Genomic DNA, 22252 nt, shown 5'->3' on the forward strand with positions numbered 1-22252 from the left:
GGCCATCCAGTCTCTGGCAGATATAAATACCCAACTATGCTATTTTGGTGCGAAAGCATCTGCGGATGATATGTAAATAAAGCCTCGGGACCACGTTCAAAGCTTTCCTTACAAATAGACAGCAGCCGGGATTTGGTCCCTGGGCTGTAGTCTACTGACTTCCTGCTCCAGCTTCAGTACTTTCTAAAAAGCTTACGTTTTTAAATTTAGATGTTTATGACACTTATGTAGTTGATTTCTCTCCACAGAGTTTGGAATTTTAGTTTCACTTTGATTCTTGGTGGGAAGCATCACCATGACCTAAGATAACATTGACTAATTCACTGTATCTTTTGTCATCAGCATTGGTGAAGCTATAAATCATCATTGTCCTGGATGCTTTGTTAAACCACAGGCTTGGAAAGGCTATTGGTTATCCAGCATCCAACTGCCTGGTTAAAAGCACTGTGAGAAAGTCTCAAGTGACTGTTAGAGAAGACCCCCTTTTTATTAAATTTAGTCTTTAATGAAACAATTTTTTACTTCCATTTTTACTCAGTATTATAGCTGATTTACATTGTTATGTTAGTTTCAGATGTACAGCAAAGTGATTTAGTTATTTATATACATATAGCAATTCTTTCGCAGATGTTTTTTTCCATTTAGATTATTATAGACTATTGAGTGGAGTTTCCTGTGCTATACAGTAGGTCCTTGTTGATTAGCCATTTTATATATAGTAATGTGTGTATGTTAATCCCAACCTCCTAATTCATCTCTCCCACCTTTAATGAAACTTTAGCTATATGCATTTGCTTAATTTTTCTTCTCATTGGCAGATGAAATTTAATTTTCTTACTTCAAAAGTTTTGCACTGTAAGACTCCAGGTAACATCAATCATTTTATTTCATGTTTTCAAACTGTAAGAGGGGATTGCTTCTTAAAGTGTTGTCATCAGCAAGTTGAGTGAAAAAATACAAAACAAGCCAGTGTGCCAGGCAGAAGCCCAGACAGAAACCTTATTAAATGATACAGGTGGAAGTAGGCCGACTGTTCACTGAAATAGGATGGTGTTATCTGTCACATATAGGAATTTAGGAGCTTTCCTGGTGGCTCAGCTGGTAAAGAATCCACCTGCAATGCGGGAGACCTGGGTTTGATCCCTGGGTTGGGAAGATCCCCTGGAGAAGGGAAAGGCTACCCACTCAAGTATTCTGGTCCGTAGAATTCCCTGACCGTATAGTCCACGGGGTCGAAAAGAGTTGGACACAACTGAGCGACTTTCACATTGGTGGCTCAGCAGTAAAGAATTCGCCTGCCAATGCAAGAGATGCAGGTTCAATCCCTTGGTCAAGAAGATCTCCTGCAGAAGGAAATGGCAACCCACTTCAGTATTCAAATCCCATGGACAGAGGAGCCTGGCAAGTTACAATTCATGGAGCTGCAAAAGAGTTGGACATGGCTTAGAGACTAAACAACATCAAAGGGATTTGGAACTATGATACCTCCTGCATTCACGTATGTAACACATGTCTTTGAACTATACCTTACACTCACCTTGCAGGGGTATGGGGGAACTTCTTGTCTGTGCTTGGATCAGGCCCTTCTGTGGGTGGGGGTGGGGAATGGATAGTTTCTTTGCTGTGGCCCTCGAGATGCTGGATCCCACTTCTTGAACAAACACTGACTGGCCTCTGGTGACTCATGTGTGAAAGGCAAGCGTGTTCTGGATCCTTATGAAGAGCCTGCATGATTTCATGATGTTTTCCAACTCCCCTCTTGGTATCTGCCCAGGGCAGGCCAGCCCAGAGCTTCTGTTGCTGAGGTCCCACCAGGTGTCATGGGACATTCACTTGACTCATGATGAATGACACATTCCTTCTTTTTCCAAGCAGCCTGAAGATAATTTCATTGCCAGTCCTGTCTTATCCCCATCTTACCCCAGCTGTCTTCTCCTCTTACTCAAATAAACACGTCATGTCAGCATCTCCAAACTCTGAGTGAGTCTTTCCTAGTGTCTCCCTCCCTTGATGAGAAGTACCTTCCCTTCCCTGTATGTTGAGAAGGGAAAAGATTCGTTAGGAACCACTGATGATTCCTGGGCAGCAAAAAAGTCCCACTCAGCATCCTGTTTCAATGTCTTGGAAGAGGTTCATGGTGGTGGTGAAGGATAGAGGATGACAAGTTAGAAATGTTGGGGACATGATTGTGGAGTAGAGTACTAGAGTAGATTAGGTGTATGGAGTAAAGAAGACAGGGATGAGAGGAGAACCCCAGAGTAGGGTGAGGCTGGGGGTTCATTATCATATATTCAAGTTAGGTATGTTGAGCTCTGCATGCTCTTGCAAGCACTGAGATGGAAACATTACATTAGCATCTGGTTACTGGTGCTTCAGAGGCCAGGTCTTGAAGCAGATATATATTTATGAATCTGGTGAACAAAATCTTTTAGGGAGACAGTCTAGGTGAAGAGAGAGCCTAGAATTGACCTTGGAGGAGCTCTGACAGTGGTGGGTGGAAAGGAATAGTATCCCCAGGAGTTGGGGGAGAAGCAGTCAGAGGGGTAGAAGGAAAACCAGGAGACTGTTTCCAATGTGGTCAAGAGGCTAAAGTCCGAGGCAAACTGGGATCAGGAGTGAGTAGTGGATGGTGACTTGTGGCCATTGTATTTCTGTATCTCCTACAGATGCTGGAAGACATTAACTAAGTGGAAATGCAAAAGCAAATAAAAGCAGTATGAACTTGTGGATTTTTCTGGAATGTTCATGCTTCTAAATAAAAATTTATTTCAGCAGTTTGCTTCCCATCTGTGTTATAATCAGTTCCAGAGAGACTTCATTTATCATAAAGACAATTCTTTATGTATTACAATGGAAACATCATAACTAGAAGGATGGTCCCATAAAGGAATATAATTTCATCCTTTATAGATTAGAAAAAAATCATTGTGTGTCTGTGATTCTCTTTATGAAGCCAACACAATCATTTGATTTCTTATAGTTTCTCATGTTGCGTGCTGGGTTAATGATCAAATATCAGGAAAATGTTTAAATGACCGCTTGAATTGTATAAAGCTTATTATAAAGAGAATGGCAAGCAGCTGTTTTCCATTTCTCCTGATAGAAAACAAGAATACAGCTCTATCCTAAGCTTTAGAAACTTGGGTAACAAAAAAAAAAAAATGGACTTTTGCCTAGAACAGAATGAACAATGGAGAGTTCCTGGAGTACATAATACCACATGGCTTAATTAGACCATGATTTGGGGACTTCCTGGGGAATGTTCTCAGTTTCCATGGCTGTGGGCATTGCTGCAAGTGGAACTTTCTTTTGAAACACATGCAATTCTTAACTTCTCTCTGCCTTAAGCATCTGTCCATCCTGAAGATGGCAAAGCCTCTAGAATTTGATACCAATGTAATTTTGAAGATTTATTTCCCATTTTTCCCCTTGGCACTCTATTTCAGGAAACGTGCTATCTCCAAATAGGGCCTTTGTGCCATTTTCAGACTTTTCTCTAAATCTTTGGACTATCTGACACAGATGTCCCTTCTCCCATGGAACCTTCCAGAACACCCCAATAAAATGTGATCTCTCCTTCTTACTGAATTCTTTAAGCTTTCTTGAAATGCCATTTATTTACAGCTCATTCATTCATTCAATAAATGTTGACTGAGTGTCAATGGTGATGGGCTCTGTATTTGTGATAGGTGCTGGGACTGAAGTAGTCCTTGTTCTTCTGGAATTTGCATTCCTGCGGCAAGCTAGTGGTTGAAGACTCCATGCTTGGGGGCCAGTTTTCCTAGTTCACATCCTGTTACTCTCTAGCTGTGTCATCTTGTTCAGTTTTATATTTCTGGGCATCACTGTCTTCCTCCAAAAACTGCAAGTAAATTACAATTACCTGAACCAACCAGATCCATGTCTACATCTAGCTTTCCAGCTGGAACTGTCCTGGTGACATCTGGTCTTCTTCCCTTAGGCTCAGAGCCAGGAGGTGGCCTTGCTAATAGACTTGAGTCCTGCAGAGTGGCTGCCTGGTCTGTTTGGAGCTGGGATGGACTTTTCACAGACACAGCGATTTGTATTCCTCTGTCTCCCTGAGTAGCTCTTGATTTCCTGAGAGCACCCAGCTTGTCACTAAGCTCGGTACCCCAGTCCCTCATATGTTTCCCTTCTTCCCTGCCCCCTCACCCTCTTTTAACCCTCCTGCTTCCCGGGCATTGCCCATCTAATGCAGTGTGTACGCTAGTGTGCTTTCACTCGCGTACACACAGGCTAGTGTGTATGCTATGAGTGCAGGCTGTTTTCTAGGGAAGCTTAAACTAGTAGCATGCTACTTCAGTGGCTTACTGTGAGGACTATAAGAAGTGCCCAGAACAGGACCTGGCACAGAGTAGATGATAAATGCTAGCTAGTATTCTTGTGGGAAAAGTAAATGAGAGAAGAGGGTCTAGGTTGAAGTAAGGTGGGTTCTTCAAGGATCTTCAGAAGAAACCCTATTTAAACCAAGACCTAAATGTTGAGTGGATGGGACACATAAACCAGACAGAAAGCAGTGTTGTATTTGTGAACCTGAGGATAAGAGCCTAGATTTGAGGAACTGGATATGTTAATAATTAAATTTCACGTCTGTTTTATTCAGCCTTGATTCTTTGCATACTTGCATTTTGTAGGACAGTAAAGTTGATCTTTCCTAGTCTTCTTGCAGCTCTGTATAGTGATATGTGAAAGCTGACCTGTGTCACTTCTGGGCTGAGGCAGGGTCAAGTCCATATTCCTCATTTGCTACAGGGATCAGAGACCATGTGTTCCAGAGGGATGGCACGTGAACAAGAATCCTTTATTGAATTAAACCCTCCAACATTTGGGGCCTGGTTTGTTATTGCAGTGTCTCCCAGCTTATCCTGACTAGCACAGCAGTGAATCTTCCTGGTGGCAATGTTAGCTTCTGGGCTTCGATCACACCTGGGGTGAGAGTGAGTGACAGCTGGACCAAGGCAGGGTGAGTGTGCCAGAGGCAAGCCAGAGAGGTGTGGCTTCAGGGACCTTTGGCTGATCTTTGGATTTGTGGTGGAATTATAGTTTACTCTTATTTTCTACAAAGTAAGGCAAGGATGTTTAAAAACCAGAAGACTTCATGTAGACATTGAAAACTTGCTTTCATTATTTAAAGCAAGGTTGCACTCCGAAAAGGGGCTTCTTTGAGAAGAAAATTATCTTCTACTTCCACTTTCTTTTTTTTTAAATTTTATTTTATTTTTAAACTTTACATAATTGTATTAGTTTTGCCAAATATCAAAATGAATCCATCACAGGTATACATGTGCTCCCCATCCTGAACCCTCCTCCCTCCTCCCTCCCCATACCATCCCTCTGGGTCTACTTCCACTTTCTTAAAAGTCTTCACTGGAGATTCCATGTTGTCTGTGATAAACTTCCTTTGAGTCATTTCTACCTAATACTTTCTTTTGATTTAAGTCCTTGGTTACAAAAGAACAACTCTACCAGGTATAGAGTCATTTCCTGAGAGAGGATAAAAAATAATTTGGCTTAAGCCTAGATTCCTGAGTAATAGTCTCCTGTTCAGCTCTCTCTCTCATTAATATTATTGGGTCTAACTCTTTTTCACTGTTGCTGAATTTGAAACACACCATGTGTGTGGTGGCATGGCAGTTGGTCACACCTACACTCTGGGTTAGAATCCAAATGTTCATGTGAGGATGTATGTCATGCTTCTGTTCCTTGATAAAGAGATTTTTCCTGAAAATGCCCAGAACGAATCCAGGATATCAAACTGTGGCTTGGAAACCAACAAATGACGAACAAATGATGAACTGGCCATTGGTTTCTTTAAAGTCTAGTTATAACGGGCACATATTTGCCATCTGACATAATTGGTTTTGTGAAAACAATCCTAAGTAACAACAATATTCTCATCTGTGTCCTTTGGAGAAACTTGCTTTTGGGGAAAGTACATGTTTTTCTAAGAAGTTATTAATTGACTTAAGGGTCCATGTGTAACTGTCCCTGGTGATTGGATAGTTGAGAGATACAGCCAAAAAAGAAACAATGGGATGCATTCAGAGAAGACTGTATATTGGAAGTGCTCAATTCTTAGAAAAATAAATGCAGAACATCTAATCTCACCACAGTTGGATACATATGTTTTTGCAGATGGAATGTAATTTTCTAAAAATGTCAGCTGTGTATGTCTCATAAATACTGAAAACATATGCTAATTTTTGGCAGCAGCCTGGGGAAGCCTTGGCTTCCCTTAAATGGGGCCTTAAATTTAAATTTAAGTGCACAATTGGTGAGTGAATCCTCAGCAATGATGGGAATGTACAAGAGAGATGGCTCATGTGATGCAGAGTCAGAGATTGATGGAAGGAAAAGCAGCAGGTGGAGAAGGAAGCAGCTGAAGACACTTCGGGGCCTGGTAAAAAGGCAGATGGCAGCAGGGCTCCGGTCGTTGGGGATGCAGTGGACCCCAGGACAGGATGGGTCTGACTCAGAGTCTGGGACCATCAAAGTCCTATGAAGAATGGCTTGAGGGATGCTAGACCCTATTATCCTGTCCTTCCTTTCCAAATCAGCTCTTCTGTTGGCCAGGGATTTAACTTGGCTTTAAACTCCACATTCAAAAAACTAAGATCATGGCATCTGGTCCCATCACTTCAAAGCAAATAGATGGGGAAACAATGGAAACAGTGACAGACTTTATTTTTGGGGGCTCCAAAATCACTGCAGATGGTCACTGCAGCCATGAAATTAAAAGACACCTGCTCCTTGGAAGAAAAGCTATGACCAATGTAGACAGCATATTGAAAAGCAGAGACATTACTTTGCCAACAAAGGTCCATATAGTCAAAGCTAAGGTTTATCCAGTAGTCATGTATGAATTTGAGAGCTGGACTATAAAGAAAGTTGAGTGCCAAAGAATTGATGCTTTTGAACTGTGGTGTTGGAGAAGACACTTGAGAGTCCCTTGGACTGCAAGGAGATCCAACCAGTCCATCCTAAAGGAAATCACTCCTGAATATTCATCTGAAGGACTGATGTTGAAGCTGAAACTCCAATACTTTGGCCATTCATCTTGATGTGAAGAAGTGACCCACTAGAAAAGACCCTGATGCTGGGAAAGATTGAAGGCGGGAGAAGGGGATGACAGAGGAGGAGATGGTTGGATGGTATTACTGACTTGGTGGACATGAGTTTGAGTAAGCTCCAGGAGTTGGTGATGGACTGGGATGGTGTGCTGCAGTCCATGGGGTCACAAAGAGTCAGACACGACTGAGCGACTGAACTGATTGGCCAGGGCAGTGTATCCCCAAGAGTGTTCCTTGGGAGTGCTGCTTCTGCTGGATGTATTGGATGTTTATATGTGCCCATCAAAACAAAGGGCAAGGGGCCAGTTGGGGTAAAGAGGTTTGAAAATAAGTTGGAGATACAATGAATTGAACAAAGTTATATACAAATCTTTACTTTTGGACTTTGCAAAGCCACATATGCCAGGTGGCGCTAGTGGTGAAGAATCCACCTGCCCATGCAGGAGACACAAGAGAAAGGGGTTTGATTCCGGGTGGGGAAAACCCCCTGGAGAAGGAAATGGTAATCCACTCCAGTATTCTTTTTTTTGAAAATGTTTTTATTTATTTTAATTGGAGGCTAATTACGTTGCAATATTGTAGTGGTTGTTGCCATACATTGACATGAATATTCTTGCCTGCGAAATCCCACGGACAGAGAGGCCTGGCAGGCCCCTCACAGTCCATGGGGTTGCAAAGAGTTGCTCATGACAACACACACACACACACACACACACACACACATGCATGGGTTGGCCAGAAAGTTTGTTAGGGTTTTTCCAAACTTTCTTACATATATATATATATATATATATATATATATATATATATACATACATACATACATACATATATATGTATATATATGTATACATTATAAGAATTGTGAGTCTTTAAAATGGAATATAGTATTCAGTATCTCTCAAAATGATCTAAACACAGATTTTTTTTTTCTTTTGCTATATCTCATAGGACAAGTGTTTGTGAAATATGCTTTGGGAATGCTGGCTTGGATGCCTGAAGTTTGCCTGTCAGCTAATTATTCAATTGAGTTAAGATAGCAAGATTCCAAACCTCCTTTTAAAATAAATACAAAGCTATTTCCAGAGGTCCTGCAGGGTGAATTGCTATCTGGTACACACACCACAGCACTGACAGAGCAAGCAAGGGGTTGCTTGTTAACTGACCATGAGTAGGGAGTGGGAGAACTGGAGGTGAGAGGGGATGGGGGGCCGTGCTCGTGGTCTTTGAACAGTGAGTCTGAGGCTGCAGGAGGGCAATCAAGGTTCTGGGCTGGATGCAGGCAAGGTGAGAAGTTGGAGGTGAAGTTACTGTATCGGCATGAAGAAAGGATATTTTAATTCTCTGGGAGCAGGGATTGCATGCATGTGCAAAGTAGCTGGGGAGAGGCGAAGGGTGCTCACGGGTGGAGGGAAATGAAACAGTGAGGGAGACAGGCTGACTTTGGGGCTACGATCTAAGTATTTAAAAGACATGTGCCTCTAAAACTAATGAATTGTCAGCTTCTGTTGAAAAAAAGTGGTGTTGTTTAAAAGTTATTCCTAAAACACAGTGTGAGTTTTGTCAAGAATTTCAGCATGTCCAGAGTTTCTGAGTAATGTCTAAAAGAATGAGAAAAAAATGCATCTTCTTAGCCAAAAAATTTCCCCTTAAAATATCATTTTTAATCATAAAATAACGTGTATTTATTGAAGAAATTTCCAAAAATATAAAAAATAAGATGAAAAGAAAGATCATCCTTATGATCCATAATCTTCCAATCTAGAAAAATCCGTTATTATAAAATACTATAAATCTTTACCATGTTATCTTCCAGTTTCCTCTCCCCTCTTTAGGCTCCTCAGTTTTCAAATTGTGTAGTTTTGACTGAGACTGAATATCGAACATAACATTTTCATGATGATACCGTAGCTTAACTGAGTGTGTGGTCAGTCACATCTAACTCTTTGCGACCCCATGGACTGTAGCCCACCAGGCTCCTCTGTCCATGGGATTTTGCTGGCAAGAACACCGGAGTGGCTTGCCATTTCCTTTTCCAGGGGATCTTACCAACACAGGGATTGAACCCCTGCATTGCAGGTGGCTTCTTTACCTATGAGCCACCACAGTCGGCAAATATGGCTACCTGCTTTTGTAAAAGCCTTGAGCGAAGAATGATTTTTACATTTTTAAACTGTTGAAAAGAATCAAAGAATAATATATCCTGATATTTGAAAATTCTATGAATTCTCATTTCAGTGTCTACTAGCAATGTTTATGGGGACCCAACCATGTCCACGTCTTTACTGGGCTGCTTTCCTGCCACGAAGACAGAGAAGTAGTTGGGACAGACACAGCACGGTCTGCAGAATTTAATACATATACTCTTTGCAGAATTCCCCCAAAATCTTGGCTGACTTCTGGTTTAATCAGTCTATAATTTGGGGGCTTCTGTTTGTTTCTTTGTTATTATTTTGCCTATTATAATTAATGTTTTAACTGATATCTTTTGATGGAAATCTTTGCCTACTTTTCTGGTTATACTACTGGGTATTTTCCTAAAAATCTGATTACTCTGTCGATATGAGGTATGAATATTTTAGGGCTCCTGATGTATGCATACCAATTTCTTTCCAGAAAGTTCAAACAAGTTTTACTCCCACTGGAAGCATACAAGAGCTGCACAGATTTTGCTTTTGGAAAGATAATCTTTGTACTATCCTGTCTTAAACTATCATCAGTTTGATAATTAAGCAGTATTAGTTAAGTCCAGCCTTGCTAGTTATGAGGATTTTCTGGGGAGTAAGTTTCACATCCTTAATCATTTCCCTCTCTCCTTTCAATGCAGCCCTGACTGCTAATACTTTGTTTACTGAAACCTCAAACAACCTACTTGCTCCTCAGTCACTGCAAGCAGGAATGTCTACTGGAGAAGGAGAAATAAAAGACTCATCAGGGTCTGCATCTGATTCTGTGTAAATCTGAGGTGAGGGCTCCTTTGCCTATTTACCTATGTTTTGCATGACTGATTTTATGCTCAGCCTTACAAATTCCACCTGAATCTGCCCACACCCTCTTCTTCTACTGATGAACATTCTCATGTCATGAAGAGGGAAGCATTGTTAGTATCACTCCCATGGGGGCTAAAAAGGATAGAACTGTGCCCATGCCCAGGGTCCAGTGACTCTCACTGTAATGGTATTTCGTTGGAGAATGGATCTTTAAGCTTCAAAATGTTAAGTCTAGATTTTAACTGTCCTTAATGTGAAACTGATTTATGCTCTAGAGAATCCAGTTTTTTTTAAATGTATTTTTAATGAAATATAGTTGATTTACAATGATTCAGGACTACAGTGGAGTGATTCATACATATACTTTATATATGTTATATAAATAGAATAATATGTATTTATTCTTTTTCAGATTATTTTCCCTTATAGGTTATTACAAGATATTGAATATAGTTCCCTGTGCTATACAACAGGACCTTGTTGTTTATCTATTTTATATACAGTAGTGTATATCTTTTAATCCCAAATTCCGAATTTATTCCCCCCACCTTTCCCCTTTGGTAACCATAAGTTTAGGTCCCAGGTTCCAGCCTGTCTTAGAGGGACTGGGACTGAAAAGTATTATGAAACCATTGAATTAATTAACTTTAATCATTTTATTTTATTATTTTTTACAGCACATCAATGTATGTCACATTACCTCATACTAATATGTACTACATAATATAATACATTTACTACAAATTGTTTAAAAAATTTTTATTTTATATTGGAGTATAGTTGATTTACAGTGCTATGTTAGTTTCAGGTGTACAGCAAACTGACTCAGTTATGCATATACATATATCTGTTCTTTTTCAAAAATCCTTTTCCCATTTGGGTTACTACAGAATATTGACCTACTGTGCTGTACAGTAGGTCCTTGTTGGTTATCTGTTGTAAATATAGCAGTGTGTACATGTCAGTCCCAATCTCCCAGTTTATCCATCCTCACCACATTTCCCCTTTGGTAACCATAAGTTTATTTTCTAAGTCTGTGAGTCTGTTTCTGTTTTGTAAATAAGTTCAGTTGTATCATTTTTTTTTTTTTAGATTCTGCATGTAAGCAATATCGTTAATCATTTTAGCCTGGCCTTAGGCTGGTTGCCATCTGCTGCTGCTGCTGCTGCTAAGTCGCTTCAGTCGTGTCCGACTCTGTGCGACCCCAGAGATAGCAGCCCACCAAGCTCCCCCGTCCCTGGGATTCTCCAGGCAAGAACACTGGAGTGGGTTGCCATTTCCTTCTCCAATTCATGAAAGTGAAAAGTGAAAGTGAAGTCGCTCAGTCGTGTCTGACTCCTAGCGACCCCATGAACTGCAGCCCACCAGGCTCCTCCGTCCATGGGATTTTCCAGGCAAGAGTACTGGAGTGGGGTGCCATTGCCTTCTCCGGTTGCCATCTAGAGAACCTCATTCCTTTATTCAGCAACTATTTAATGCAGTAGTCTCTACTGAAAATACTCTTGAGCCCTTAACTTTTCCTTTTCAAAAAATCAGAAAAAAAATCCTAGGGAGACCATAGAATTATCACCTCCCATGTGTCGCAGAGACATTACTTTGCCAACAAAGGTCCATCTAGTCAAGGCTATGGTTTTTCCAGTAGTCATGTATGGATGTGAGAGTTGGACTGTGAAGAAAGCTGAGCACCGAAGAATTGATGCTTTTGAACTGTGGTGTTAGAGAAGACTCTTGAGAGTCCCTTGGACTGCAAGGAGATCCAACCAGTCCATCCTAAATTAGGAGATCAGTTCTGGGTGTTCCTTGGAAGGAATGATGCTAAAGCTGAAACTCCAATACTTTGGCCACCTCATGCAAAGAGTTGACTCATTGGAAAAGACTCTGATGCTGGGAGGGATTGGGGGCAGGAGGAGAAGGGGACGACAGAGGATGAGATGGCTGGATGGCATCACCGGCTCGATGGACGTGAGTTTGAGTGAACTGCAGGAGTTGGTGATGGACAGGGAGGCCTGGCTGCTGAGATTCATGGTGTCGCAAAGAGTCGGACACGACTGAGCGACTGAGCTGAACTGAACTGATGCGTCGTCAGATAGGTCGCCTAGGTGACTGGACGGGGCCTTGGGTGAGGGTCTCCCTCAGCTGAGCGCGCGGGCTCCCAGGCTCCTCACAGTGCATGTCTGCAGGCAGCCTGTAGGGGGGGCCTGTGCAGACCTCCCCTCTCAGGGACCCATTGCGGTGAGTGTGGGGCTGGGCCTTCTGTGCGTCTTGCTGTGAGCAGGTGCGTTGTGGCTTTCTCAAATTCAGGCTCCAGCAGGTGCTCAAACCTGAGCTTTCAGAAGGGCTGAGGGGGAAGCCACGTCTCTCCTGTACACAGGTTCTAGCAGACTACTGGCTGTCCCGGCAGAGCTCCTCTGAGTCACTTGGCATCTCTGAAGCCCTGTACAGCCTGCCAAGTCTCCACCCCGCCCTCGCCACCCCAGGAGGCTTCCCAAGTACGCTTTTAGCCAGGGAGAGACCTTGGCAGAGTGTGAGGGAGAGATTTCTCCCTCTGTTCCTTACAACAGGATGTCATGCAGGCAGGTGGCCTAATTTATGACCGCAAGTTCTAATAAAGAAGGCACATATATCTTCAAGAAAAAAATCAGCTTCCCAGGGCTCTGGGGCAAAATCCACAAAAGTACACACACACAGTCTCCCTTTGAAGGACAATGATGAATCTAGAAGGTTAGGAAAAAACGATTTTATACTAAACTCTGAAATGAAAGTGATGAATCTGGAAGACAGTTCGTTAAATTAGCTATGATTTACAGAACATGGGAAGTAAGAAAAAAAATGCAGTTTCTAAGGTATGATTGTACTGCTAGTGTGACAGTCCCCACAGAGGACACAGAAGTTCAAGCTCTTTAGATCTGGAAAGACAGAGACATCATTTCATCCATTATCTTAATTTTTCATATGACATATGATGAAATATCTCTTAAATGTGGTCTAAGTGACCTTTTAGAAAATAGCATTTGGAATTAAACTGAATTAAAATTTAAGAGGCTGAGTGCTGAGTCATTTACCTGGAGAAAAAATGCGAGTTGGATAATAAATGTCAGATGATGACAGAAAATAAGTCAAGGGATTATGAGCATGAATTGTGAAGCTGAATAGTATAGGACTGATTTTCATTTTTTGGAAAGTAAGCAGCATACTGCGGGGTGTCTTCTGCAAGTCATCACTGACAATTTTCTGGATGAATTATGATTCGGGGACATATGCAGCACTTGAAGAAATCTCAGAGGGGTACTAAGAAAATGACTACAGAAATGAAAATACAGCATTTAAGAAAACTTAAGGAACTGGGACTTTTAGAGTTTTCAAAAAATATATTAAATAACTTCAATATCTTTAAATATTTCCCATTCTCTCTCTTTTCTCTCTCTATCCCTCTTTCTCTCTCTCACACACCCATTGGAGCTTGAAACAATTTTTTTCTCACATATTGATATTTTAACTCCAGAGTTAATGGAAATTGAGCTCTTCATTACCCATCCTAGCCTGTTACTAACCATTCGTATTAAGAATTCAGGGATAAATGTTCATTCATAGATGAAAGGATAAAATTGTGATACATACATACAATGGAATACTACTCAGCCATAAAAAAGGATTAAATAGAGCTATTTGCAACTACATGGGTGGACCTAGAGATTATCATACTGAGTAAGTCAGAAAGAGAGACAAATATCATATGATATCACTTATATGGGGAATCTAAAAAAAGATACAAATGAACTTATTTACAAAACAGAAACAAACTCATAGACCTAGAAAACAAACTTACGGTTACCAAAGGGGAAAGAGGGAGGGGTAAAGTAGGAGTTTAGGACTAAGAGAACAGATATATACTACTGTATTTAGTATATATATAACCAACAAAGAACCAGTGTACAGCACAGAGAACTCTGCTAAAAATTCTATAACAACCTAAATGGAAACAAATTTGAAAAAAATAGGTACATGTATACAGATAACTGAAGCATCTTGCTGTACAACTGAAACTAACATAACATCGTTAATCAAATATACTCCAATAGGAAATAAAAATTTAAATAAATAGATTCATTGAATTAAAAAAAAAAAGAATTTGGGACCCTGTAAAATCCTAGTTGATAGGACTCTATTTCCAATTTTTAACCGAAACTCAAAGGAAAACCAGTAAATATGTTTTCACTTCAGATACATTTCAATCATAGATAGATGAACCAACAAAGCATTGATCTTCATCCTACTTTTGAAGATGCCTGTGTATAAATGACTCTGACACAGAGGCCAGTCATGTCTCCACTTCCCTCTCCACTTGGATAGCCAAAATGAAGCATCTTTTGAAGAATTTCTGTGGGAAGAGGCCTCACAAGAAATCACGGGTTAGAAATAGTCTAGTTTCTCATTTCTGTGTTATGGTTTAAATCTGAGGAGAGTTGAATTTGCCTTTCAGCCCTAAGATAAAAATACAAGAAATGTGACCCAAACTGTGGGGAACGTAAATTCCTTCAGTGTTCTCTTGTCCAGGAAAACTTGGGACTCTGAAATTAAGGAAGAAAGAAGCTATAAAATGGAGGAATTATCTCCAAACTCTTCTGGAGTATACTTGGATGCACTTTTGAATATACTTGTAATTTTTGTTTTTGCATCTTTATTTGCCAATGTGGGGGTCTTACAGTTGGATCTAAGAACAAGCCTTCAGAAATAAGACTTGCAGATAGCCTGGTGAAATTAGAATATATGTCAAATTTCCTTGGGCTTTTGCACTTTTAACTGAAGTTATAAAAATACCTGGTATAGGTGCTAAGCTGTGATGTTCAGCACGAATAGTTAGCAGTGCAAGTTAGATGTTTAAGCAGGACTTAAGGCACAAGACAGCTCTATGTTGACATTCTGTTTTCCTAAGTGTCTTTCACCTTCAGAGTTGCTTTGAGGGTTCAACTCAGGGCTCTTCTGGTTGACAGCGACAGAAACCCAAGCCAAAGGAGCTTAATGAAAGCAAAAAGGGTCTATTAGCTCGCAGAAGGGAAAAACTTGAAAGTAAGCCTACTTGCAGGACCCTTGGTCTTATTGCATTAGGTCCAGCCCTTCATGTAGTGAATATTGGTTTATTCTTCCCATAGGAATGAGCTGGTGAGAAGCATAGACATGGCCCTTACGCTCCACGACACTGACTCCTGGGGTAGGTGTGTGGCTCAGCCGGTGTAGATGGATGAAAGATGCTTTAGTTGTTGACACTAAAAATGCAATAATATAGCAAATATATAATGATTTATTTTTTTGGACCTCAAGCAGAAGTGAGTCCTGAAGAGTCAAGGCAGAAGGCAGAAGGCATTCCTAAGATGGCAGTATTTCAATTACAGGTAGTCTTTTTGTAACATAACTCCTAAATCTACAGCCTGGGTTGGTATGAAGCTGAGGTGAGACAAAGGTGAGACTCTGTTTCCTGTTTTCTAATTTTGGGGTCTATGACTTAGATCTCTGTCATTGAGGAGGAAGAGGCCACATTGTGGATTTGGATACAATAATGTTCTCAAACAAAAATCAGGAAATTTTACTTGACAAACATAGACTTTTCTAATTTTTAAATTTACATGCTTATATCCCTGTCTTAATAAAGAAAACATTTAATAAATGTTAAATAAATATATTAAATTATTGGATAAAACGAAATAATAAAATATTTACTGAGGGATATGATAACTAATAATAAGATAATTACGATGGTGTGATCACTCACCTAGAGCCAGACATCCTGGAATGTGAAGTCAAGTGGGCCTTGGAAAGCATCACTACGAACAAAGCTAGTGGAGGTGATGGAATTCCAGTTGAGCTATTTCAAATCCTGAAAGACAATGCTGTGAAAGTGCTGCACTCAATATGCCAGCAAATTTGGAAAACTCAGTAGTGGCCACAGGACTGGAAAAGGTCAATTTTCATTCCAATCCCAAAGAAAGGCAATGCCAAAGAATGCTCAAACTACCGCACAATTGCACTCATCTCACACGCTAGTAAAGTCATGCTCAAAATTCTCCAAGCCAGGCTTCAGCAATATGTGAACTGTGAACCTCCCGATGTTCATGCTGGTTTTAGAAAAGGCAGAGGAACCAGAGATCCAATTGCCAACATCTGCTGGATCCTGGAAAAAGAAAGAGAGTTCCAGAAAAACATCTATTTCTGCTTTATTGACTATGCCAAAGCCTTTGACTGTGTGGATCACAATGAACTGTGGAAAATTCTGAAAGAGATGGGAATACCAGACCACCTGACCTGCCTCTTGAGAAATTTGTATGCAGGTCAGGAAGCAACAGTTAGAACTGGACATGGAACAACAGACTGGTTCCAAATAGGAAAAGGAGTTCATCAAGGCTGTATATTGTCACCCTGTTTATTTAACTTCTATGCAGAGTACATCATGAGAAACGCTGGACTGGAAGAAACACAAGCTGGAATCAAGATTGTGGGGAGAAATATCAATAACCTCAGATATGCAGATGACACCACCCTTATGGCAGAAAGTGAAGAGGAACTAAAAAGCCTCTTGATGAAAGTGAAAGAGGAGAGTGAAAAAGTTGGCTTAAAACTCAACATTCAGAAAATGAAGATCATGGCATCTGGTCCCATCACTTCATGGGAAATAGATGGGGAAATAGTGGAAACAGTGTCAGACTTTATTTTTTTGGGCTCCAAAATCACTGCAGATGGTGACTGCCACCATGAAATTAAAAGATGCTTACTCCATGGAAGAAAAGTTATGACCAACCTAGATAGCACATTGAAAAGCAGAGACGTTACTTTGCCAACAAAGGTCCGTCTAGTCAAGGCTATGGTTTTTCCTGTGGTCATGTATGGATGTGAGAGTTGGACTGTGAAGAAGGCTGAGCACCAAAGAATTGATGCTTTTGAAGTATGGTGTTGGAGAAGACTCTTGAGAGTCCTTTGGACTGCACAGAGATCCAACCAGTCCATTCTGAAGGAGATCAGCCCTGGGATTTCTTTGGAAGGAATGATGCTAAAGCTGAAACTCCAGTACTTTGGCCACCTCATGTGAAGAGTTGACTCATTGGAAAAGACTCTGATGCTGGGAGGGATTGGGGGGCAGGAGGAGAAGGGGACAACAGAGGATGAGATGGCTGGATGGCATCATGGACTCGATGGACGTGAGTCTGAGTGAAATCCAGGGGTTGGTGATGGACAGGGAGGCCTGGCGTGCTGCGATTCATGGGGTTGAAAAAAGCTGGACACAACTGAGTGACTGAACTGAACTGAACTGATGATAACTAAGAACTTCCCTTGTGGCTCAGCTGGTAAGGAATCCGCCTGTAATGCGGGAGACCTGGTTTGATCCCTGGGTTGGGAAGATCCCCTGGAGAAGGGAAAGGCTCCCCACTCCAGTGGCTCCCCACTGTATAGTCCATGGAGTTGCAAAGAGTCGGATACGACTGAGTGACTGTCACTTTCATGATAACTAAATAATATTAAAGAAAATTTGAGGGATTTGCCTGGTCATCCAGTGGTTAAGAATCTGCCTTCCAATACAGGGTACCTGGGTTTGATCCCTGGTCAGGGAGCTAAGATTCCCACATGCTATGGGGCAGCTAAGCCCGTATGTTCTAGAGCCCACATGCTACAACTAGAGAGGAGCTCACGCACCACAACTAGAGAGGCCCCTGGGCCACAACAGAAGATCTCAAGTGCTGCAACTAAGACCTAACACAGCAAAATAAATAAATACATATTAAAATAAAAATAAATTAAATTCATATTTTTTAAAATTGGGAAACTTGGCAAACATATTTTATTTATTAAATTTAAATATTTCTATGTCTGAAAGAAAATATTCAGTTCGGTTCAGTATCTCAGTTGTGTCTGACTGTTTGTGACCCCATGGACTGCAGCACGCCAGGCCTCCCTGTCCATCACCAACTTCCCAGAGCTTACTCAAACGCATATCCATAGAATTGGTGATGGCATCCAACCATCTCATCCTCTGTCATCCCCTTCTCCTCCCACCTTCAATCTTTCCCAGCATCAGGGTCTTTTCAAATGAGTCAGCTCTTAGCATCAAGTGGCCAAAGTATTGGAGTTTCAGCTTCAGCATCAGTCCTTCCAATGAATATTCAGGATTGATTTCCTTTAGGATGGACTGGTTAGATCTCCTTGCAGTCCAAGGGACTCTCGAGAGTCTTCTCCAACACCACAGTTCAAAAGCATCAATTCTTCAGCGCTCAGCTTTCTTTATAATCCAACTCTCACATCCATACATGAGTACTGGAAAAACCATAGCTTTGACTAGACAGACCTTTGTCAGCAAAGTAATGTCTCTGCTTTCTAATATGCTGTCTAGGTTGGTCATAACTTTTCTTCCAAGGAGCAAGCATTTTTAATTTCATGGCTGCAGTCACCATTTGCAGTGATTTTGGAGTCCAAAAAAATAAAGCCACTGTTTCTATTCTTTCCCCATCTATTTGCCATGAAGTGATGGGACCGGATGCCGTGATCTTAGTTTTCTGAATGTTGAGTTGTAAGTATTAAATAAATGTACTAAATTATTAAATAAAAATGAAATAATTCACAAATAAGATGTTTATGGAATGATAACTAAAGGATATTAATTGGATATTAAAATATATTTATTAAAGTAAATAGCTCAGAAAATTCACACTCTGCTGGAATAGCTGGGCTTAGGGTCGTTGTGTTAGCTTTCTACTGCTGTGTAACAAATCTCTACAAATTTAGCAGCTTAAACTAACACAAGTGAAATATATCACAGTTTCTCTAGGTTGAAATTGGGCACCGAGGGTCTGGGGAAGCAGAAGTTTCCTGTGATCTGTGATAAGGGATGAGGAGGTGGGGAGGAAGTGGCAAGCCTAGAGGGTGGAGAGTGTCTTGGAGATGGTTCAGCAGCTCAGAGCTGATGTTAAGTGCAGTAGGAACCATGTCAGCATTTCAATGGGAAGAAGGTCAGAGACTTCAGAGAGGAGACAGTGGCAAAGTCTGACCTTGACCCAGGTGGTGGTGCCTTTGGGAAAGACAGGGGAGCAGAAAGGGGGAGCACGTTGTCTTGGAGGGGAAGAAAGACAATGGATGCAAGTCTGACCACATTTCATTCCAACTGCCTGTCATTCATGCAAATGAAGACATCCAGTGGACAGTTGGGATACTGGCTGAAAGTTAGAGAACGAGACATGGGTTGATAAGGGCATGGTGAGAAACTATCCAAGGACATGGTAGGGGCCGACTAGGTGGAAGGCTAATGAGAGAATACAAGGGAAAAGAAAGAAGTGATGTGGAGCCTTTGCAACAGTGCTTAACAAAAAGTATGTACTCATAGCTTCAGAGGAGCTTCTGCAAGCTGTGGATCTGTACACCCCATCGCCAGCATCCTGAATCACAGTCTGGTTAAGCATCCTTTGTCCACTGAGGAGAGACATGGGCTATGTATCCATGGCCTCTGCATCCTTGGATTCAACCAACCACAGAGAGGAAATGTTTTTTTTTTTTAAATCCAGAAAGTTTCAAAAAGCAAAACTTGAATTTGCTGTGTGTTTGCAACTATTTTCTTAGTGTGCATGCCTGCTAAGTTGCTTCAGTTGTTTCTGACTCTTTGGGACCGTATGGACTGTAGCCCGCCAGGCTTGTCTGGATGGGGTTCTCCAGGCAAGAATACTGGAGTGGGTTGCCATGGTCTCCTCCAAGGGATCTTCCCAACCAGGGGTTGAACCCACATCTCTTATGTCGCCTGCATTGGTGGGCTGGTTCTTTATCACCAGTGCCACCTGAGAAGCCCCATTTACTTAGCATTTATAATTTATAGTACATTTACTTAGCATTTACATTGTATTATGTATTATAAGTTATAAATGAGTTAAAGTATATGGCAGGATGTGCATATTTATATGCAATGTCAGACTTTATCTTTTTGGGCTCCAAAATCACTGTAGATGGTGACTGCAGCCATGAAATTAAAAGACGCTTACTCTTTGGAAGAAAAGTTATGACCAACCTAGATAGCATATTGAAAAGCAGAGACATTACTTTGCCGACAAAGGTCCGTCTAGTCAAGGCTATGGTTTTTCCAGTGGTCATGTATGGATGTGAGAGTTGGACTGTGAAGAAAGCTGAGCGCCGAAGAATTGATGCTTTTGGACTGTGGTGTTGGAGAAGACTCTTGAGAGTCCCTTGGACTGCAAGGAGATCCAACCAGTCCATTCTGAAGGAGATCAGCCCTGGGATTTCTTTGGAAGGAATGATGCTGAAGCTGAAACTCCAGTACTTTGGCCACCTCATGCGAAGAGTTGACTCATTGGAAAAGACCCTGATGCTGGGAGGGATTGGGGGCAGGAAGAGAAGGGGACGACAGAGGATGAGATGGCTGGATGGCATCACTGACTTGATAGATGTGAGTTTGAGTGAACTCTGGGAGATGGTGATGGACAGGGAGGCCTGGTGTGCTGTGATTCATGGGGTCGCAAAGAGTCGGACACAACTGAGCAACTGAACTGAACTGAATGTGCCATTATATAGGGCGCTTGAGAATCCGTGGATTTTGGTATCTGATGGGGTCCTGGAATTGAATGCCCTGGAAATACCCAGGGAGAAGTGTGTAAGAGATTGTTCACAAACTTGGCTGGGGCATTTCAGGAAGTTGTAAGAGCATAATTATATAGTGAATTGGGATAGAAGAACCTAGAGTAAGTTCAAACAAGCTATTCTAGAGCAACAGTTTAAGACGCGAGGAGATGGACCCATCAATAGGGTGTTTTGTGGGAAGACAACGTGGTGGGACACAGATCAACAGATCAACAAATGAAGGAGGGAATGTGGGAAATGATGATTATCCCAAGACTCCAAGAGTTTCCTATCTGACCTGAATTCAGTAGGACTCACTTACTGAATGAGAGCATTTCTTCCCGGGGAGAAATTAATTTGTATGTTCATTCAGCCCAGATTCACCGAGCACTTTTATATTTCAGATAGTGTTCTAGCTGAGGAGGATAAAGCTGGGAGCAAGAGGACAGGAGCCCTCCCTGTCTCTTAGGGCTCACCTTGAGACAAATGCAAGACACCTGAGCATCTAACACATAAAACTTCAGATAGTGATCTGTTGAAAATAAAGTAGGGTCAGGGGTCCTGGGTGGTTTTGTCTGGAGAGGGTATGCAGGAAGGACTCTCTGGAAGGGACCTTTGAGACCTGAATGAAGGCACCTGTGATAACGTTTGGAACAGAGATTTGGAGGCAAAAGAAGAATCGAGTGAGACTAGAACACACCGGTGTGGATTTGTTTGGTGTTCATATGCTCAGTCGTGTCTGACTCTTTGCGACCCCATGGACTGCAGCACACCAGGCTTCCTGTCCTTCACCATCTCCCTGGGAGTTTGCTCAAACTCATGTCCATCGATCGAGCCCATGATGCCATCCAACCACCTCGTCGTCTATCGTCCCTTCTCCCCTTCTCCTCCAATCTTTCCCAGCATCCGGCTCTTTGCTAACGAGTTGGCTCTTCGCATCAGGTGGTGCGGAGTGGGCAGGATGAGAAGTCAGAAGAGTGACGGGTGAGAGTCAGCCAGGGCCAGAGCGCTTGCAGGTCTGAGCGCCCGTGATGGTTAAAGAACTTTCTGGCTGCCCCGTGAGGGACGGACTAAAGGGGGCAGAGCGCAGACCGTCCGTTTATCAGGCACCTTATTTCGGACTTTCCCTGCCACCTCCAAGTCCTCCAAGGTAACTGCCTATTTATTTGAACGCGAACTTCCCTCAGGTGTTCCGGCAGCTTAGGTCAAAGGCAGGTCCACCGGTCAGCCGCTGGACCAGGTGACTGATCCCGGCGCCCGGAGGCGGGCCTGGGGCTCCCTGACTCCGCGCGAGGGATGCGCTCGGGTCGCCTCGCTTCGCCCTGGCGCCTTCCACCTCCGAGCGGCCTTGCCCTGACCTGCTTCCCGGGAATGCCGGGCCCGCCTCTCCCCAGTCCCAGCGGGACGTGAGCTCCTCTGGCTCCTAGCGGGGTTCCCCGGCAGTTCGCACTGGGGATTCGGATCCAAAACCCACCCTCTGGCCTCCGCTCGCGGAAAGGGGGCGGGTGGGGGCGCGAACCTTATCTCGGGCTCCGCCTCCGAGGCCGGGAGCGTCCCGCGCGCTCCGCACCG

This window comes from Bos taurus, chromosome 23 (genome assembly GCF_002263795.3).
Source record: "Bos taurus isolate L1 Dominette 01449 registration number 42190680 breed Hereford chromosome 23, ARS-UCD2.0, whole genome shotgun sequence".
Taxonomy (NCBI): domain Eukaryota; kingdom Metazoa; phylum Chordata; class Mammalia; order Artiodactyla; family Bovidae; genus Bos; species Bos taurus.